The sequence below is a fragment of the Bubalus bubalis genome, chromosome 2, assembly GCF_019923935.1.
Source record: "Bubalus bubalis isolate 160015118507 breed Murrah chromosome 2, NDDB_SH_1, whole genome shotgun sequence".
NCBI classification, from domain to species: Eukaryota; Metazoa; Chordata; class Mammalia; order Artiodactyla; family Bovidae; genus Bubalus; species Bubalus bubalis.
Genome location: NC_059158.1, coordinates 160,796,777 through 160,817,405, shown reverse-complemented (window position 1 = coordinate 160,817,405; position 20,629 = coordinate 160,796,777).

The following is a 20,629-nucleotide window of genomic DNA, read 5'->3' as shown; positions in this document are numbered from 1 at the left end:
TCCATACTTTATTCAGATTACCTTCTTTTCTTCCTAACATGCTGTTCCTTTTCCAGGATTTCATCTAGGACACAATATTGCATTTAATCATCATGTCTTCTTAGACTCCTCTTGGCTACAAGAGCTTCTCAGACTTTTCCTTGTTACTGATGACATTGACAGTTTGAGGGAGTACTGGCCAAGAATACTGTAGGATGCTCCTCTGCTGGAGTTTGTCTGAGGTTTTTCTCATGATTAGACTGGGGTTATGAGATTTAGAGAGGAAGATTGCAGAGAAGTGCCATTTTCACCCTATCATATCAAGGTTACACACTATCTACATAGCTTATGACTACTGATGTTGACCTCAGTCACCTGGCTGAAGTAGTGTTGGTCAGGTTTCTCTACTGTAAAGTTACACTATGTTCCCCCCTCCCTTTCCATACTCTGCTTTTGGGGAGAAAGTCTCTATACACAACCCACACTTAAAGAATGATGGGTTATGCCATCCTACACCTTTAGGGTGAAGTGCATGCATAAATTAGTGTGCTCAGGACATTTGTCTCTTCTCTCCCATTTATCATTTTTATTTATGCATTTATTTATATCAGTAGAGACTCATAGATATTTGTCTCTTTTTTGAATTGCTATCTGCTACTACCTTAATAATGTTTTGGTCAAATTATTCCAGCTTCTGGCAGTTGGGAATTTTAATTTGTTTTTGTGCCCCTCTTATTGTGTGTGTATGTATTTTAACACTTCCTTATTTTAGGACCGACAAGAAGCTTTAGGCTTATCTTGTAACTTTCCTGCGCCAATCCCAGAATCAGTCATTTTTTCCAAGAATCTGTGGTTCCTTTAATTAGAGAAAAATATTAGAAACCAACATCTGGATGATAGGTGTGCTCATTGATACTAGGCTGTCCTTTCTTTATGTCTGCTTATTTAAGACAGCAAAGAAATATATATGTATATATTAATCTGTGTATATATGCATATCTATAAATATTTTTATAGAGGATCACCTGTAATTACATTTGCTTTTTCTGTACTCATACACATAATGAAAAAGATTCGCATAGCCACTCCCATCCCAACACTAAGCTTGTGTATGTGTGTGTGTGTGTGTGTGTATGTTCAGTTGTGTCCAAGTCTTTGTGATCCCAGGTACTGTAGCCCTCCAGGCTCCTCTGTCCATCATGGGATTTCCCAAGCAAGAATACTGGAGTGAGTTGCCATTTCCTTCTCCAGTGGATCTTCCTGACCCAGGGATTGAACCTGTCTCTCCTGTGTCTCCTGCCTTGGCAGGCAGATTCTTTACCACTGTACCATGTGGGGACTAACACCAAGCTTAAACCACCTTAAAATCAGGTATGGTGCAAGCACCTCTTAGTATCAGACACTGATATGAACATCTCTGTCCTTGGATAGTTTCTAATCTAGTGGAAAAAATAGATATATAGGCACACAATTTCAATGAAATGTAGCAATTTGATGATCTCATGGGAAATATACAGATTGCTGAAAAAAGTACACAGTAAATGAGGTCAAGTATGAGGATGTATAAATGTGTTAAGTGAAACTAAGGAAACTGGACTTCATTCTGTAGGTGAATGGAGATGATTGCAACATTTAATGCAAGACCAAGTATGCATGAACCCAAGCCAGGTAGACCGTTTCCAGTTTCCTGGGTAGTAAAGTGTCAAGATCTAATGGAAGAGAGACATCAAGGCTAAAAATCATGAAATCTGCTTCCTTGTATACTGTTGGTTTTCATGTTGGTAGGAATGCGAAGATGCTGCTCGTGTGTGAAAGCAAATATTTATTTAGCACTTACTATGTGACAAGTGTTATTTAACTCTAGGAGACAGGCATTATGATGAATGCCATTTAGCTGATGAAGAACTAAGTCTCAGAAGGTAATGTCTATCATTTAATAACATTAATAATTATGAACATTATATGTTAAGATAGACTATATATTCATATTATGCTTGTATATCAATGTTAATAATTATTACTATTTTATGGAAAGTAATAGTATCACACAGCTGGAAAGTAGCTGATAAACTTTAGAACACATCTGCCTGATACCTCACCATTATTCACTTTAACCATCACTTGGTATCAGGAAAGGTTGAGCTTCCTGTATACAAGTTTCTTCTCAAGAAAAGAAGGGCTTAGCCAATTCCAGTGTTTCGCTTTTTATTTCTAAGAACAAAAAAGGGTCTGTTGGTGGAGGCCTGGTAGTGACCTCTCTAGATAAAAGAACAATGGCTTTTAGAGAATAATAAATGGAATGAAAACAATCATCTCTTTTTGAAATAGGTGCACCCTGACCAAATGTTTCTGTAAAATGTTGGAGCTAAACCATTTCTATCTTTCATAATGAGCAGAAATGGGCAGATAAATCAGCTGGGAGTCTGTAGCCCAGTCCACAAAGGTGATGTGTCAACCTGGTCTCCCTCCTCTATTTGCTGGGATTTATGACAGGAGAGCAGGTCTCATCATTCATCACGTGTGTCTTCAGAGGAATTCTGGGTAAAATCAAGTACAGCCTCGAGGGGTTCAGAACTGCAATCCTACTACTTTGTCTGCACACTGTTAGCACAAAGGAAATACCCAGTAGAGGAGTGAAAAATCCCATGAGTCTAATCAGCACTTTGTGGTATAAGAGGATCAGATCTTCAGAAAGCTATTTTGGTTTTTGCTTGGAGGTATGTGGCATCCTGCAGACCCATTCAGAGAGACTAGCATCACTCTCCTCTTTAGCTAATTGGGTTATCTGGTGAATTCACAAAGATTGGACTTGTGCTCAGCCCAGGTAGAAGAGAGAATATAAAACACTTTAAGAATGTAAACTGTAAGCCTAGGCACAAAGAATGTATAAGAAAGTAAGTAAGTGTTAGTCACTCAGTCATGTCCGACTCTTTGTGACCCCATGGACTGTAGCCCACCACACTCTTCTGTCCATGGAATTCTCCAGGCATGAATACTTGAGTGGGTTGCCATTTCCTTCTCCAGGGGATCTTCCCAACCCAGGGATCGAACCCAGGTTGCCTATATTGCAGGCAGATTCTTTACCATATGAGCCACCAAAAAAGCTAATAAAGTAATAAAGACTTTTTATTGGGCTAAGCATGTACCTCTTTTGTGATTAATAAGAGCAGAAGTGCAATCCCTTTATCTGTATAGCACAGAGCTCCCTATGTAAAGAAAGGCTCAGCTTTCCAACTTGCTTCCCATTTATTTGTGTGTATATTAAGCCCTATCATGCCCTTTTCTCCCCAGAAAGGAATTTAGGCTGAATATGACTCCTATAATTTCTAAGGCCACCATGATAAAGCAGGCTTGTTCACCTTGGCAGCTAGTTACTACCACACAGGATGGTTATGAGTAATGCATAGGTTAGGCTTTGTGTGCTAATCTTATACAAATGTGAAGGAAGCTAAATTACCACTTATTTTAAATGAATATGTTCTTAAACTCAGTCTATTAGGAGAAGAAAGACTCTGAAGAATGGAGAAAAGTGATGTTTCTCTTGATAAGTGAGCTACGGGGTGACCAGAGAAAGTGGACAAATTAAATGCTTCACCATTTGAACATAAACCAAACCAGGGAAACCCTGTAAAATTCTCAGACCCTTCTTTTGTCAAATATTTTGAAGTTTTTTGCTTCTTTTTTTTTTAATTATACAACTATAATTAATGCAATGAACTGTAATGTGAGTTCAGGTTCAGGAATTTGGGTACGCAAGTTCGGGGTCACACATAAGTTATGTCACAGCTTCTAACCTGGCTGGCCCTGATTTAATAAGACCTCATAGTCACATCCTCCTGTGCACTCAACTTGCAACTGCCTGCTTCAAGAGACAAGGCAATTAGTGACAGAGAAGAGTGAGAGAATTACTGCATTCCAAACACATCTGGGGTAGAGGAAAGGCCTTCCACCCCAGGATGTAGCCAGACAGAGGGGTGCCCACCAGAGGGAAGAATGAAAAATAGTCTTGATTTATGGCTTTGCAGTAACCTAATGTAGAAAGTTAAAGCATGTTATGCACCAAAACCTTTGTATTGCCTCATCTCCCAAGGTAAGATGTGAATTTTAGGAGGGAGTTTTCTGGCAGTTTTTGCTTAACTAAATCATAAGGTGTTTCATAATTCCATGTCAGTTGATTGTGCAACGGAACAGCTTTTACTTTCCTGAAACACAAACGGCGCCTAACTCTGCCCTCTGAAACATTCATCTGCTTTGCAGCAAGCAACAAAGACTAAGTGTCCAGCTGGACCCAAGAATCCCACAATGACTAGTAATTAGACTTCTCAGAGAAGAACTTAGCCGCAGCATCTACTTCATATTGTTGTCATTGTTTAGTTGCTCAGTCATGTCTGACTCTTGTGACCCCCATGGACTGTAGCCCACCAGGCTCCTCTGCCCAAGGGATTTCCCAGGGACGAATACTGGAGTGAGTTGCCAGTCACTTCTCCAGGGGATCTTCCTGACCCAGGGATCAAACCTGTGTCTCCTGAATTGGCAGACGATTCTTTACCACTGAGCCACCAGGCAAGCCCCCACTTCAGATTGCATTTCTATTTTCTGATCTGGGATGATTTTTTCTATATTCTCTGTTTCATGTAAACATATTCTGAAATAACAGTACTCTAAAGAAATGCCCATTTTGTCGCTAAAAATATGTAGAACTCTACTTGGCTCTCTTGCGATTTCATATTTGTTAACCAAGTTCAGGGCTAACGGGATCTACTAGCAGTGGGTGATGCTGATTCATTTTCCAGGTTTGAGAGAAAGAAAGACTATTGCTTTTTTCTATTATTTCCCAAACCCTAACCAATATTTATTTAGTCCTCCTCTTTTGTGCATTGCTGCAAAGATGGCCCTGCACTCAAGTCAGTCCTTAAGCATCAGAACTGCCTTAGAATCTTCACGTTCCCTTCCCACCCTTGGACAAAGCCGTAGGCACTTGAGTGCCCTGCTGCTGCTGCTGCTAAGTCGCTTCAGTCGTGTCCGACTCTGTGCAACCCCACAGACGGGAGCCCACCAGGCTCCCCTGTCCCTGGGATTCTCCAGGCAAGAACACTGGAGCAGGTTGCCATTTCCATCTCCAATGCATGAAAGTGAAAAGTGAAAGGGAAGTCGCTCAGTCGTGTCCGATTCTTAGCGACCCCATGGACTACAGCCTACCAGGCTCCTCCATCCATGAGATTTTCCAGGCAAGAGTACTGGAGTGGGGTGCCATTGCCTTGCACCCCTCATTCCTACCCAGAGGACTCTTTCCTAGTGACTGTCTTCTAATTAGCTTTTTCTTTTTATGAGGTATAGTTGCTTTACAATGTTGCATTAGTTTCTATTGTACAGCAAAGTATATCAGCTATACTTATACATACATCCCCTCTTCTATGAATTTCTTTCCCATTTATGTCACCACAGAACCTTAGTAGAGTTCCCTGTGATATACAGTTGATTCTCATTACTTATCTATTTTATACATCAGAGTAGGGTACATATGTCAACCTCAATCTCCCAATCCATCCTCCTTCCCTACTTAGTATCCATAAATTTATTCTCCACATCAATGTCCCTATTTCTGCTTTGCAAATAGATTCATCTGCCCATTCTTCTAGATTCCACATTTATGTGTTAGCATATGATATTTGCTTTTCTCTTTCTGATGTACTTCACTCTGTGCAACAGTCTCTATCCATCTACATCTCCGTAACTGGCACAATTTTCTTCCTTTTCTGGCTGAGTAATATTCCACTTTATATATGTGCCTTACCTTCTTTATCCATTCCTCTGTTGATGGACATTTAATGGTTGTTCAGTTCAGTTTAGTTCAGTCTCTCAGTCATGTCCGACTGTGTGACTCCATGAATCGCAGTACACCAGGCCTCCCTGTCCTTCACCAACTCCCAGAGTTCACTCAAACTCATGTCCATTGAGTCAGTGATGCCATCCAGCCATCTCATCCTCTGTCGTTCCCTTCTCCTCCTGCCAACAATCCCTCCCAGCATCAGAGTCTTTTCCAATGAGTCAACTCTTCACATGAGGTGGCCAAAGTATTGGAGGTTCAGCTTCAGCAACAGTCTTTCCAATGAACACCCAGGACTGCTCTCCTTTAGGATGGACTGATTGGACCTCCTTGCAGTCCAAGGGACTCTCAAGAGTCTTCTCCAACACCACAGTTCAAAAGCATCAATTCTCCCATGCTCAGCTTTCTTCACAGTCCAACTCTCACATTCATACATGACCACTGGAAAAACCATAGCCTTGACTAAATGGACCTTTGTTGGCAAAGTAATGTCTCTGGTTTTTGATATGCTATCTAGGTTGGTCATAGCTTTCCTTCCAAGGAGTAAACATCTTTTAATTTCATGGCTGCAATCACCATCTGCAGTGATTTTGGAGTCCAAAAAAATAAAGTCTGACACTGTTTCCACTGTTTCCCCATCTATTTCCCATGAAGGCATGGGACCAGATGCCATGATCTTCGTTTTCTGAATGTTTAGCTTTAGGCCAACTTTTTCACTCTCCTCTTTCACTTTCATCAAGAGGCTCTTTAGTTCTTCTTCACTTTCTGCCATAAGGGTGGTGTCATCTGCATATCTGAGGTTATTGATATTTCTCCCGGCAATCTTGATTCCAGCTTGTGTTTCTTCCAGCCCAGCATTTCTCATGATGTACTCTGCATATAAGTTAAATGAGCAGGGTGACAATATATAGCCTTCACATATTCTTTGGCATTCTTTGGCATTGCCTTTCTTTGGGATTGGAATGAAAACTGACCTTTTCCAGTGAGTGGTTGTATCAATGTATATTCCCACCAACAGTGTAAGAGGTTTCCCCTTTCTCCACACCCTCTACAGCATTTCTTATTTGTAGATTTTTTTCATATTCTGACCACTGTGAAGTGATACTTCATTGAGTTTTGATTTGCATTTCTCTAATAATTAGTGATACTGAGCCTGTTTTCATGTGTTTGTTGGCCATCTGTATGCCTTCTTTGAAGAAATGCTTATTTAGGTTTTCTATTCATTTTTAAAATCAGATTGTTTGGTTTTTTGATATTGAGCTATATTAGCTGTTTGTATATTTTGGAGATTATCTGATGGCTATTGGAACATTTGAGACCCTTTGCTTCAAGTCAGGTATTTTTCTTTTACCTGGTCTCCCTCTTTCAAGCTTATGCAGGGCCACCAATTTTCATTTCCTCCATATCCCAAGGCTCTCATCTAGTCTTTCCCCATACATATGTCTATCTTCAGCTTCCTGACTCTCAGAATAAGTCAGAGATTTTATAGAGGTTTGGTTACAACTGACAAGGACACCCTCCAACATGTTCCAGTAGAAAGGAAGTGATAATGACTTGCAAAATCCAAAGTCAGCACCCCAAGCAGATGGAAAGACAAAGATATCGCTGCACCCAAGATCAATGGTGACCTGGTATGTTAAGGCCACCTCGTTTCCATCTCTTCTTTCTGATTGTTCTAGATGTCAAGATCATGCTATTGCACAATATTTCTGCATTTCATAAGAATGTAGAAGTCCACAGCACATGAGTTTTATATCTTACAGCCCCTGCCATCAAATGGGATTTTTGTTTCAACTCCATAGACTCCAGATTTAGAAATTCTTGTAAAATGATTCTTTGATATAGCCAGATTCCACTCTAGATATGAGGTTTGGTTTTACAGAAGAGTACCCAGGATAAAACGGAAATGTCATAAGACATCATAAATGTCTTTTCCCCCTACAGTGAAGCTTAGATATTAAAGATTAGTGTTTTAGTCCTAGAAAAAAAAAAAAAAGGAGACTCTGCTGCAACCAGCCAAGCTTGCATAGCATTTGAGGAATGTTTCTATTATTTGGAGAAAAAGTCTTCACTTTCTAATACTTGGTTTATACCAAAAAAAAAAAATTATTAGGATGCATGTATCATTGAAAGAAAGTGAAAGTCGCTCAGTCGTGTACAGCTCTTTGCAACCCCATGGACTATACAGTCCATGGAATTCTCTAGACCTGGATAGTGGAATGGATAGCTGTTCCCTTCTACAGGGAATCTTCTCAACTCAACAATCAAACCCAGGTCTCCCACATTGCAGGTGGATTCTTTACCAGCTGAGCCACCAGGGAAGCCCAGGAATACTGGAGTAGGCAGCCTATCCCTTCTCTAATGGAGATCCCTTCTCTATCCCTTCCTTACCCGGGGATTGAACCAAGATCTCCTGCATTGCATGGGGATTCTTTACTAGCTGAACTACTAAGGAAGCCTGCATGTATCATTGAAGTGCCTCAATTTCCATTGCAGCACTATTTATGATAGCAAAGACATGGAAACAATCTAAATGTCCAACAGATGAATGGATAAAGAAGATATGGTACCTGTATACAATGGAATATTATTCAGTCATAAAAAAGAATGAAATAATGCCATTTGCAATAACACATGTATCCAGAGATGTATCTAGAAATTATCTAGAGATTCTCTAGATGTATCTAGAGATTATCATACTAAGTGAAGTAAGTCAGACAGACAAACATCATATGATATTACTTACATGTGAAATCTAAAAAATGATACAGATGAACTTATTTACAAAGTAGAAATGGATTTACATACTTAGGAAACAATTTTATGTTTATCAAAAGAGAAAGTTGGGGGGAGGGAGAATTTAAGAGATTTGGGGTTAGCATATACACACTATTATGTGTAAGAAAGATAGTCAACAAGGACCTACAGTATAGCACAGGGAACTCTACTCAATACTCTGTAATAAACTAAAAGGGAAAAGAATCTAAAAAAGAATAGACATTTGTTTATGTAAACTTAATCACTTTTCTGTACACCTGAAACTAACCACAACATTGCAAATCAGCTATGTTAGTCACTCAGTCATATTTGACTGTTTGCAACTCTATGGACTGTAGCCCACCAGGTTCCTCTGTTCATGGGATTCTTTTGGCCAGAACACTAGAGTGGGTTGTCATTCCCTTCTCCAGGAAATCTTCCTGACCCAGGGATCAAACCTAGGTCTCCTGGATTGCAGGAACCAATATATATTTTTTAATTAAAAAAATACTTTTAAAAATAATCATCATCCTATAACTAGGATGCTTAGAAGTCTACTGCTGCTGCTGCTAAGTCACTTCAGTCGTGTCCGACTACAAGTTGTAAATCATTATTATATGTAAAATATTAACTTGAGGGTTTTTTTAAATGGCATACAGAATTTTTTTTTAGCTCAGGATGAGGCGATGGCACCCCGTTCCAGTACTCTTGCCTGGAAAATCCCATGGACGGAGGAGCCCAGTAGGCTGCAGTCCATGGGGTCGCTCAGAGTCAGACAGGACTGAGCGACTTCACTTTCACTTTTCACCTTCATGCTTTGGAGAAGGAAATGGCAATCCACTCCAGTGTTCTTGCCTGGAGAATGCCAGGGACGGGGGAGCCTGGTGGGCTGCCGTCTATGGGGTCACACAGAGTCAGACACGACTGAAGCGACTTAGCAGCAGCAGCAGTAGCAGCAATCATATATAAGTAAGAAAGCTGTGGTAAATTAAATTTGCTTCAACTCTTTGGGTAGAAAAAGGCCAAAACACAACTGAAAAACTAAGTTAAAAAAAAGAAGGGATTTCCTTATATTTAAATAATAGAGCTTATCATACAACTCAAAACCAAGAGTGTCTGTGTATATCACCTTGGAACCTGGTGGCCCCCACTGTGGTAGGTGGATGAGTAAGAGGGGAAACACTGCCCTCGTGGGTCCCCTCTCTACCAGTTCAAGTTAGCCTTTACTGATTAAGCACCATGTTTATGTGCGTAGCTTTTCACCACTCAACTTTTCCTGCTTGTCAACCTACATGTCCTATCGTCACCCTTAAATGAATTAACTCTTTCAAAATTAAATTTGATATAACACTAAAAAATCATACTGATACATATGAAGTTTGATTCTCAGCTCACTCTGCCATCATCAAACAAAATGGCAAGTGGTTGAATGAGCACATCTCTTCCTAAAATTTTTAGTAACTGTCAATTACCCTGAGTAAAGGGAGAAGTCTATAGTTCACAAAAATATGTAGTATTCAATAATGCAGTTGTCCCCACATAATATTAAGAAAGCAATTCTATCACACTAATTCAGTTTAGATTATATTGAGAAGAAAAACTCATCCCGGGGGAATGTACTTATGAGTATCATCATCATAACATTTAGATAAGTTCATGGATAGCAAGTCCAATGAGACCAGTCTGGACACTGCTTCCTGAATACAGCACTGATTTAAATATTAAATACAGTCTTGATTTAAATATTAGTGTTCAACATTCTGAATAATGGGAGGGACTCTAGTTTTTCCTCTCTGTACAGTGGGCTTCCTGGTTATTTGACTATGGAAATTCTTCCTTCTAGGAAAAGATAGGTTGATCAAATGTCACTGCTATTCTTTAAATTTGGTACAGCAAGTCCTGTGCCCTTCCAGTCCCAGAAGATAATTCATAAAAGGCATACAAATGGACAAATGCATGAAGTGGTCTTCAAACCCTTTAAATCTTGCTCTATGTTATGAGAAATGATGCATGCTTGTGATTTTGTGCTATTATCCATTAGAAGAGGAAGCCCAACTCTCAGCACCACAGTTAAGAATGGAAAAATTAAAACTTTATTTCGTCTTGTCAATCATTCTATTGCCTAAGGAGGGAGGCAGGTCTTCTTGACCCTGGAGAAGCAGTAGCCAACTTAGGTCCACGATGCTGACAGTGCGTCTCTCCTAAAGGAGACAACACCTCCCAGAATTAAGTATCTTTGATTCCAAGCTACTGTTTCTTCTACCTTGCCGTCCAAGTTCACCTAAAATTTAACCTCCCCTAAGAAGTCCCACTGCCTTCAAATTTCCCAGTCAGAATGAAGCATTCCTTACCTTACACTTGCTTAAAAGATGTTTTTACAAGAGTTTTTGTTTGTTTTCCTTTTTTTCTTTTTCTTGAAGGATAATTCTTTTAATTGAAGGATAATTGCTTTATAGAATTTTGTTGTTTTCTATCAAACCTCAACATGAATCAGCCAGAGGTATACATATATCCACTCCCTTTTGAACCTCCCTCCCATCTCCCTCCCCATCCCACCCCTCTAGGTTGATACAGAGCCTCTGTTTGAGTTTCCTGAGCTATACAGCAAATTCCCATTGGCTATCTATTTTACACATGGTAATATAAGTTTCCATGTTACTCTCTCCATACATCTCACCCTCCCCTTTCCTCTCCTCATGTCCATAAGTCTAGTCTCTGTTCTGTTTCTCCATTTCTGCCCCATGAAAAAGTTCTTCAGTACCATTCTTCTAGATTCTGTATATATGTGTTAGGATACAATATTTCTTTCTCTTTCTGACTCATTTCACTCTGTATAATAGGTTTTAGGTTCATCCACCTCATCAGAACTGACTCAAATGTGTTCCTTTTTATGGCTGAGTAATATTTCACTGTGCATATGTACCACAATTTCTTTATCCATTCATCTGTCGATGGACATCCAGGTTGTTTCCATGTTCTAGCTATTGTAAATAGTGCTGCAATAAACAATGGGATATATGTGTCTTTTTCAACTTTGGTTTCCTCAGGGTATATACCTAGGAGTGGGATTGCTGGGTCATATAGTGATTTTATTACTAGTTTTTAAAGGAATCTCCATACCATCTTCCATAGTAGCTGTATCAATTTACATTCCCACCAACAGTGTAAGAGCATTCCCTTTTCTCCACACCCTCTCCAGAATTTATTGATTGTAGATTTTTTGATGATGGCCATTCTGAGTGGTGTGAAGTGATATCTCATTGTAGTTTTGATTTGCGTTTCTCTAATAATGAGCAATGTTGAGCATCTTTTCATGTGTTTGTTAGCCATCTGTATGTCTTCTTTGGAGAAATGTCTGTTTAGGTCTTTTCCCACTTTTTGATTGAGTAGTTTGTTTTTCTGGTACTGAGTTGTATGAGCTTCTTGTATATTTTGGAAATTAATCGTTTGTCAGTTGTTTCATTTGCTATTATTTTCTCCAATTCTGAGCGTTGTCTTTTCACTTTGCTTATAGTTTCCTTTGCTGTGCAAAAGATTTTAAGTTTAATCAGGTCCCACTTGTTTACTTTTGCTTTTATTTCCAATAATGGTGGGAATAGATGATTAGATTCCATTAGAGGTGGGTCATAGAGGATCTTGCTTTGATTTATGTCATCAAGTGTTCTGCCTATGTTTTCCTCTAAGAGTTTTATAGTTTCTGGTCCTACAAAATCCATTTTGAGTCTATCTTTATGTATTTATCTTTGTGTATGATGTTAGGAAGCATTCTAATTTCATTCTTTTACATGTAGCTGTCCAGTTTCCCAGCCGCATTTATTGAAGAGGCTGTCTTTGCCCCATTGTATATTCTTATTTCTTTTGTCAAAAATAAGGTACCTATAGGTGCATGAGTTTATTTCTGGGCTATCTATCTTGTTCCATTGGTCTATATTTCTGTTTTTGTGCCAGTACCATATAGTCTTGATGATTGTAGCTTTGTAGTATCATCTGAAGTCAGGAAGGTTGATTCCTCCAGCTCCATTCTTCTTTCTCAAGACTGCTTTGGCTATTCGAGGTCTTTTGTGCTTCCATATGAATTGTGAAATTTTTTTGTTCTAGTTCTGTGAAAAATGTCATTGGTAATTTGATAGGGATTGCATTGAATCTGTAGATTGTGTTTGGTAGTATAGTCATTTTCGCAATATTGATTTTTCCTACCCAGGAACATGGAATATCTCTCCTTCTGTTTATGTCATCTTTGATTTCTTTCATTAGTGTCTCCTTAGGTAAGTTTATTCCCAGATATTTAATACTTTTAATACTTTGTTGCAATGGTGAATGGGATTGATTCCTTAATTTCTCTTTCTGATTTTTCATTGTTAATATATAGAAATGCAAGTGATTTCTGTGTGTTGATTTTGTATCCTGCAACTTTGCTAAATTCCCTGATTAGCTCTAGTAATTTTCTGATACTATCTGTATGGTTTTCTATGTACGGTATTTTGTCATCTGCAAACAACGAGAGCTTTACTTCTTCTTTTCTTATCTGGATTCCTTTTATTTCTTTCTCTTCTCTTATTGCTGTAGCTAGGACTTCCAAAACTACGTTGAATAACAGTGGTGAAAGTGAACACCCTTGTCTTGTTTCTGATCTTAGGGGGAATGCTTTCTGTTTTTCACCATTGAGAATAATGTTTGCTGTAGGCTTATCATATATGGCCTTTACTATGTTGAGGTAGGTTCCTTCTATGTCCATTTTTTGAATAGTTTTAATCATAAATGGGTGCTGAATTTTGTCAAAGGCCTTTTCTGCATCTATTGAGACTATCATACAATTTTTATCTTTCAATGTGTTAATATGGTGTATCACATTGATTGGTTTGCATATATTGAAGAATCCTTGCATTCCTGGAATAAACCCAACTTGATCATGGTGTGTGAGCTTTTTGATGTGTTGATGAATTCTGTTTGCTAAAATTGTGTTGAGGATTTTTGCATCTATGTTCATCAGTGATATTGGCCTGTAGTTTTCTTTTTGTGTGTTGTCTTTGTCTGGTTTTGGTATTAGGGTGATGGTGGCCTCGTAGAATGAGTTTAGAAGTGTTCCTTCCTCTGCAATTTTTTGAAAGAGTTTTAGAAGGATAGGCATTAGCTCTTCTCTAAATGTTTGACAGATTTTTCCTGTGAAACCATCTGGTCCTGGGCTTTTGTTTTTAGGGAGATTTTTGATCACAGATTCAATTTCAATGTTTGTAATTGGGTTGTTCATAATTTCTATTTCTTCCTGGTTCAGTCTTGGAGGATTGAACTTTTCTAAGAATCTGTCCATTTCTTCCAAGTTATCCATTTTATTGCCATATAGTTGTTCATAATAGTCTCATAATCCTTTGCATTTCTGCATTGTCTGTTGTAACCTCTCCTTTTTCATTTCTAATTTTGTTAATTTGAGTCTTCTCTCTTTTTTTTTTTTCCTTGATGAGTCTGGCTAAAGGTTTGTCAATTTTGTTTATCTTCTCAAAGAACCAGCTTTTAATTTTATTAATATTTTTTTTCCTTCATTTCTTTTTCATTTATTTCTGCTCAGATTTTTATGATTTCTTTCCATCTACTAATTTGTGTTTTTTTGTGTGTTCTTCTTTTTCCAATTGTTTTAGGTGTCAATTAGGTTGTCTATTTGAAGTTTTTCTTGATTCTTGAGGTAGGATTGTATTGCTATAAACTTCCCTCTTAGAACCAGTTTTGCTACATCCCATAGGTTTTGAGTTGTTGTGTTTTCCAGAAATTGTCATTTGTTTCTAGAAATTTTTTTTATTTCCCTTTTGATTTCTTCAGTAAACTGTTTGTTATTTAGAAACATGTTGTTTAATCTCCATGCATTTTTGTTTCTTACAGTTTTTTTTCTTTTAATTGATAGAAAAAAAAAAAAGTGAAGTCGCTCAGTCGTGTCCGACTCTTTGTGACCCATTGGACTGTAGCCTATCAGGCTCCTCCGTCCATGAGATTTTCCAGGCAAGAGTGCTGGAGTGGATTGCCATTCCTTCTCCAGGGGATCTTCCCGACCCAGGAATCGAACCCAGGTCTCTGGCATTGCAGGCAGACACTTTACCATCTGAGCCACTTTTAATTGATATCTAGTCTCATAGCATTGTGGCTGGAGAAGATGCTTGATATGATTTCAATTTTCTTAAATTTACTGAGGTTTGATTTATGACCCAAAATATGGTCTATCCTGGAGAATGTTCCATGTGCACTTGAGAAGAAGGTGTATTCTTCTGCATTTAGGTGGAATGTCCTGAAGATATCAATGAGCTCCATCTCCTCTAATGTATCATTTAAGATATGCCTCCTTTTTAATTTCCTGTTTTGATGATCTGTCCATTAGTGGAGTGGAGTGTTCAAGTCTCCTACTATTATTGTGTTACTATCAAGTTCTCCTTTTATGTGTGTTAGTGTTTATTTTATGTATTGAGGTGCTCCTATGTTGGGTGCATAGATATTTACAATTGTTATGTCTTTCTCTTGGATTGATCCCTTGATCATTGTGTGGTGTCCTTCCTTATCACTTGTAATCTTTATTTTAAGGTCTATTTTGTCTAATATGAGGATTACTACTCCAGCTTTCTTTTCCTTCCCATTTGCATGGAATATATATTTTCATCCTCTTACTTTCAGTCTACCTGCATCTTTAGGTCTGAAGTGGGTTTCTTGTAGACAGCATATATATGGGTCTTGTTTTTGTATCCATTCAGCCAGTCTGTGTCTTTTGGTTGGAGCATTTAATCCATTTACATTTAAAGTTATATTGATATATATGTTACTATTGCCATTTTCTTAATTGTTTGGGGTTGATTTTGTAGATCTTTTTCTTCTCTTGTATTTGTTGACTATATAAGCCCCTTTAACATTTGTTGCAAAGCTGGTTTGGTGGTACTGTATTCTCTTAACTTTTGCTTGTCTGAAAAGCTTTTTACTTTTCCATCAATTTTGAATGAGATCCTTGCTGGTACAGTAATCTTGGTTGTTGTTTTTTCCCTTTCAGTACTTTAAATATATCCTGCCATTCATTTCTGGCTTACAGAGTTTCTGCTGAAAGATCAACTGATGAGAGTATGGAGTTTCCCTTGTATGTTACTTGTGGCTTCTCCCTTGCTGCTTTTAATATTCTCTTCATGTTTAGACTTTGTTAGTTTGATTAGTATGTGTCTTTGCATGTTTCTCCTTGGGTTTATCCTGTATGGGATTCTTGTGCCTCTTGGACTTGATTGACTATTTCCTTTTCCATGTAGAGGAAATTTTCATCTATAATCTCTTCAAAATTTTTCTCATACCCTTTCTTTTTCTCTTCTTCTTCTGGGACCCTTATAAATTGAATGTTGGTGTGTTTGATATTGTTTCAGAGGTCTCTGAGACTATCCTCAGTTCTTTTCATTCTTTTTACTTTATTTTGCTCTTTAGAAGTTATTTCTACCATTTTAACTTCCAACTCACTGATTTGTTCTTCTGATTCAGATATTCTACTATTGATTCCTTCTAGAGTATTTTTAATTTCAATAATTGTATTGTTTGCCTCTGTATGTTTAATTCTTCTAGGTCGTTGTTAATTGATTCTAGCATTTTTTCCATTTTGCTTTCAAGGTTTTTGATCATTTTACTATCATTATTATGAATTCTTTTTCAGGTAGTTCATCTATTTCCTCTTCATTTATTTGGACTTTTGTTTTTCTAGTTTTTTCCTTCATTTGTGTAGTATTTCTCTGCCTTTTCATTATTTTTTATCTAACTTACTGTGTTTGAGGTCTCCTTTTCCAAGGTTTCAAGGTTGAATTCTTTCTTCCTTTTGGTTTCTTCCTTCCTAAGTTTGGTCCAATGGCTTGTGTAAGCTTGGTAGACGATGAGATTTGTGCTGAGTTTTTGTTTGTTTTTCCTCTGATGGGCAAGGCTGAGTGAAGTGATAATCCTGTCTGCTGATGATTGGGTTTGTATTTTTGTTTTTTTGCTGTTTAGATGAGGCATCTTGCACAGGGTGCTACTGGTGGTTGGGTGATGCTGGGTCTTGTATTCAAGTGGTTTCCTTTGTGTGAGTTCTCACTATTTGATATTCCCTAGGTTTAGTTCTCTGGCAGTCTAGGGTCCTGGAATCAGTGCTCCCACTCCAAAGGCTCAGGATCTCTGTTCAGGAATGAACATTCCACAAGTGGTTTGTTATGCCAGTAAGTGAGATTAAAATAAATATCCAAAAATGAGAAACCAAAGATGAACCCCAGACAAATGGCATTACAAAATCAGGAAAATAATAATTAAAATAATGGAATATATACATATACACCCATGAGCAAAGTAAAAACCGTCCAAAAGAAATAGAGTACAGTAGATTAACCCAGCAAACAAAGGAAATCAAAACTTATATTTACCATTTAAGAACAAAACTAACTAAAGCACAAACAAAACTAAAGCAAGGTGCCAACTGGGGAATAAAGCAATGAAAATAAAACCAATATATATGTTAAGAGGAAAGACAAGAAAGAATAAATATGCAAAGTTAAATAGAGGTAGATAAAGAAGATTTATATACATTAAAGATTAACTGCAAGGGGAAAAGTACAGTAGGAAAAGCAAACAAAAGAATAAATGTAGAAAAAATAAAAATAGGTTTAAAAAATTAAAATTAAAAAAGAGGGGAAAAAAAAAAAAAAAGGAAAACTCCACAGAACTGCAAAAGCCCAATGTAGAGGCAGAGGCTTATAACAACAATAAAAAACATGACTGAGGAAAACAAAAAAGCTCAAAAGCTTAATTAGATTTCATAGTGCCAATAAAATCAACAACTACAACCGAGTGGAAATAAAAGAAAAAAAAAAGAAAAAATATCCAAAAGAATCTACAGAATAAGTTAAAACATAAGAATAATGAATGTTTTTCTTGAGTCTCTGCTGTCAGAATCCTTTCCTGTGTTGGGAGTCACAGTTCACCTCACCTCCCCAGGATGCTCTCCAACACTGTGCTGATCTCTGGGCCTGCTGTTGGGGCAGCTCAGATTCTAATCTGGTCCTACTCCTGTGTATTCTTGCCTCCAATGTCCACAGCTACCAGAACTAGAGCATTTTGTGTGTGTGTGTGTGTGAGGGAGCTCTCAATGACCTTTTATATATTCCATAGACAGAGAGTCTTCCTAGCTCATCGTATGGATTTAATCTGTAGCTTGTACATCTGGTGGGAAGGTTTGGGGTCTTCTTCCTTAGCCACACTGCTCCTGGATTCAACTGTGGTTTTATTTCCACCTCTCCATGTGGGTCATCCACAGGGATTTGCTCCTGGGGCTTCCCTGGAGGACTTGGGTTTGCTCCCATGAGGGCCAGGTGTGGAGGTGATGCAGCTGCTTGAGTCGCAGGGGTTCTGGCAGCACCAGGTACTCAGGGGAGTTGGCGGCTAGGGCAGCAGGGAATATAGTTCTCTAGAAGGGTATGGCAACCAGTATTGGCCAATATGCTCCAGTCTTCTTGCCTGGAAACTCCCCTCCCTGACAGAGAAGCCTGGCAGGCTACAGTCCACAGGGTCACAAAGAGTCGGACACTACGGAAGTGACCCTGCATGCACAGAGGCAAGATTTCTTTTGCCTGTGGCAGCTCTGCCCCAGTGAGAGTTGAGCATGAAGGTGGTGCAGCTGCTTGGCTTGCAGGGACCCTGGCAGCGCCAAGTGTGCAGGGACACAGACTGCCTCCACTGCAGGAGTTCTGGCCCTATCAGAGTCTTTTCTCAAGCCTCTTGTAGGTGGCAATCAGAAATCCTTTGACCAGTCTTTCTCCATAACTCCGCCTGTTCTGGCACTTAGACAGCTCCCTTGCCTGGGGTCCTTCTCTGTTGTGTCACACAGCAGGCACTTAGAGGGCCCCCCTCCCTGGCTGGGGTCCTACTCTGTAGATCAGCACATCAGGCACTTAAAGGGGTACCGTGGGTGGGGTCCTGCTCTGTAGTTCAGCACGTAAGTCACTTAAAGGAGCACCCAGGGTGGGCTCCTACTCTGTAGTGCAGTGCATCAGGCGTTTGATGGCCCAGCCTTTCTATTGTTCAGCTGCCGATGCTGGCATGTGGGGAGAGAGAGGCTCTGGTGATGGCTCCACCCCCTATGCATGACTCAGCAGTATCACCTTGCTTACAAGGTTGCCCAGCTTTCCTCCACAGGCATTTCTCACCACAGGCTTCTCCCTCATATCCCCTCAATTCCTCTCTCCACAGTCAACAGCGGCCTTCGCCCTGGGATTGTTCCACAATCCCTAAACTCCAGCTCCCAGCTGCTGCACCTTCCCATGTGTCCCTGTCCAGGGTAAATATGGCTGCAGCAAGAACTGTCTGATTCTCATTCCATTTAGGCTCCCACAGATCAGCTGTTTCACTCTCAGCCTTCACTGTTTCTCATCTGACTCAGACAATTGCCCTGATGTGGAGGTCAGACCTCTGCTTCAATTCCCCCACTGGCCAAGGGCAGGTCCAGTCCTACTAACGCTCCTTTTTTTCCCCCAGTTCCTTCATCCTACCAAGTTTTGCGTGGTTCTATATACTCTTTTCCACCAGTCAGGTACTCCTGTCTGCTCTCAGCTGGTGTTCTGCATGCACTTCTGTGTCTGAAGGTGTTTTCCTGATGCATCCATGGAGAGAGATGTACTCCACATCCACCTACTCCTCCTCCATCTTGTTCTCACAAGGTTTTGTTTGTTTGTTTGTTTTAACCTTTTTTGAGTCATCTTTGTGTATTAGGTTGTGTGTATGTGTATAGTTAAATAGGCAAATAGCTAATCTTCAGTAGTTATGCACTCTTGAAGGATAAATGCCATGACTCTTTTTTCCCATTTATTTATTCAATCATTAAATAAGTAGTTTTGAGTGTTCATATTCACTATGTTAAGCATTATGGAGATACTGAGATAAATCAGACTATATTTTATTCTCTAAGAATTTACAGTGTAGGAAATAAAACAGCAGCAGAAAATAAATATGATACAAGATTAACATAAGTGATGTAAGAGAGGTAAAGATGGAGATTACTTCAATAGTGAGAGAGGGAATGGGCAGAGAGGAAGAAGAGAAAACCAGAGAAGACTTCATGGAAAAAGACAGGTTTTGAAATCACCCACTGAAGATGGGTAGGATTTGGTTGTAGAATAGGTAGGTACATTCCCCCAAGTAAAGAAAACAGCCCAAGTAAAGAAAATAGCCCAAGTAAAGGCATTAACAGGAGGAGCAGAAAGGTAGGTACAAGGGAATCATGTAATGCATAAAGAGAAAAAGTAAAAGCCCCTTGGTGTGGTAGCTTGGAAACCAATGCTATTCTGAGGAATTTGAACAATATCTTATTGTTAATCTGCACCCAAAGCTGAGGTAGACAAAACAGGTGGGGCTCGTGTGTGTTGGGGGTGCTCATCAGGCTCCATCAAGAGTTTAAGCAAAGGAAAATGAGGACCAAGACTGAGACAGTGGCAGTGGGCAGAGGCCCTATGCAGAAACTTGACAAGGCTTAGCTGTTGGGTGCATGTGGAGGGCAGAAAGGAGGAAGGTCAAGGTTTTGAAGAACCAGGGACATGGTGGTACATTAACTAAAGTAAGGAGCATATAAGTGTTAAACATTGGATAGGAGCAAAATATGAATCCCAGTAGGGATGTCAAATAAATGTTTTTCTCCTTTTATCTGCCTCCTAATTCAGTACCTGAGAGAGTAATACACAAAATAAGTTAATAAAGGTTTATTACATTGATATGAATCTATAGTAAACATTAAAAGTATATGGTAACAGTGGTGGAAAGAGAATGTCCTAGAGCCAACACTAAAATTTGAAGTTGCTTTCAGTGAAGACAACTGTGTCATTTTATAGACTATCTCCTGGAGTCAAGTTCAGCTATCATCACGGAAAATTCTCATCAGTTGGAAATCAACTATCATTCTCTGGATGGCCACTCGAAGTAAAACATTTAGGCATTTTATAAACTACATCTCATGACATCATTTCAATTCTGTTTCACTGAAGAGGTAATGGGTTTGGTTATCTAAGAGCTTTCAAATAGCAGGTTAACAGCAAATCCCGCCCTGGGCAATGT